A 2,317-nucleotide genomic window follows, 5' to 3' on the forward strand; every position below is an offset into this window, starting at 1 on the left:
AAACTAGAGAGCATGCCCCGGGGCACCTCCGACACCCTAGTTCAAACGCGTATTTTCTAAACTTATGGGAGTACGTACCAATGCTGTAATCGTCTGCCAAGGCTAGTGATTATTGCATAAATGACTAATGCAAAAATACAAGTATAAACTAGTATATATGCATACTAATTATATACAAGTATATTATAGTTTCCACAAATAAATACGGTAAATTCTATTATGCAAAACGATTGTTAAAAAAAAAATATAATTCGCATCATACGCGTGACTTTACAAGTTATTTTTATTCAATAACTTTAAAAAATGCGCGGTATTACGTATCGCGAAACGATGTACAATGCACACACCTAACGCACACACAAGTGCAATGTACACCGTGCAATCATTAGCACAATGACAGCCGCCAATAGGGGGGGAAAAACATAAAACTAAACCCATACAAACCGTTTCTCACCCATACGTGCAACACCTGGGCATACGCATAGATGAGAACGCAGAAAGTATGAGGGGGAGAAACGGGAAATTAGTGTATTAGAAGCTGAAAATCCTGATCTAAAAATACATAATTAACATACATAAATACATTAAAACATTTTAATAAAAAATCATCTAAACGGGCTAAGACTCTACAAGTCTTTTGGATTAGACTTTTTAATTATGCAAGAATAGTTAAATTTAATTCTTTAATATTTAAAAATTTTAAAAGAAACTATTAAATATATATAAACAACCTCGGACGACTTCTTTCATTAAGTTGGCTGTTCTAATAAAAGAACTGGGCTTTGAGCCACCACTTAATTGCTAGAATCTATTCGTTCGCGAATTTGGTTTGTCTTCTTGCTCATTTATTTATAATATCGAAGTATCGATATATCGAAATTAATCGTGATTGGATAAACTAAGTACAAAGCAATGCATGTAAGACATTTATTACATGCTTTTCTGGACGAAAACGAGTAAATTAATGCTCGATTTCATCACTTCTAACTACGAACAAAAAACGTAATAAAAAAGAAAGTGCATTATTTAATTGCATTATTAATTAAATGAATTTAACACCGGTGAGACAAGAAAACCTATCCTGAACTAATAAAACATACAATACAATACAATACAATATACAATTTTCATGAGTAACTCCTAGAAAGGAATTACTCATGTGCTCGTCAATAATTTATTTAATTAATTACAACCAGTAACTCGTGCCGAATAAGACCTTTCATCCTCGACATGATTGAGCACCGGAGGGACTTTAAATTTTTGACTCACTGCTTAAGAAGTTCTACGATGGCTCCAAAACACTCCTATTTTACAGCAAGTATTGTAGTTTGAAGATCGAAGAGTTCCTCGATTTGGTATTGAAGGAGATCCATCGATGATCCACCGAAGATCCACCGAAGATCCACCGAAGATCCACCGAAGATCCACCGAAGATCCACCGAAGATCCATCGATGAATGAAGAATTCATCTCACATCTTTGATATGGTTGAAAGTCCGTTGTCATATCTGTAAAATAAAAGAAAACATAACGATAAGTTATTTGCAATACAATCCAAAATCATATAAAATAAAATCGAATAAAATGTAAATAAAAAAGGATACTTACAATGCATTCCAATGGGATGAAACTCAATTGCACCATGGCGATGCACCTCGCGTGAATCTAATAACGCGGTATAAACGAAAATAAGAAAYTATAGATGAGTTTCTTATCGCGTAATCGAAATTAAATTATACGGCGAACAACACTGACTCTAATTCGCGTAAGATTTTAATTTATTATGCGCCCGATCACTGACTCTACAACTGCTTCCAAAGACTGCTTTGCACACAGTCAATGCAAGTATCAAAATCTTCGTTGATGCACTGACTCTAATACGCAAACAGTCTGTGCGACTGTTTAAAAATAAAAATAAAACTTTTCTCGAACAAAGTCTAATGCAATAACTGCTTTGGTCGCAGTCAATTTAATATGAAAAATTTCTAATAAAATCGCGTAACACGGGCGAATTGAAATAAACGAACGAACGTGATCCTAATCCGTGATTTTTATTATATTTATTCGATACAACACTCCCGAATATTGCTTCACGCACGATTGCAATCTGAAACAGAAATAAAAAACAATATTATTAATATCATTACTATTACTAAAAACCGTTAAAATGTTTGTGGAATTATGGAATACAAAAATATACTCACTTCGAATMTTCATCGATGAATGCACGATGGGTCTCCTACCCTTAGGATGACGATGACAATGCACTGACTCTAAAACTGCATTACATGCAGTTAATTCAATTAACACTAGATTTA

This window comes from Polistes canadensis, unplaced genomic scaffold, assembly GCF_001313835.1.
Source record: "Polistes canadensis isolate GaletaPanama2010 unplaced genomic scaffold, ASM131383v1 scaffold_13, whole genome shotgun sequence".
Taxonomy (NCBI): domain Eukaryota; kingdom Metazoa; phylum Arthropoda; class Insecta; order Hymenoptera; family Vespidae; genus Polistes; species Polistes canadensis.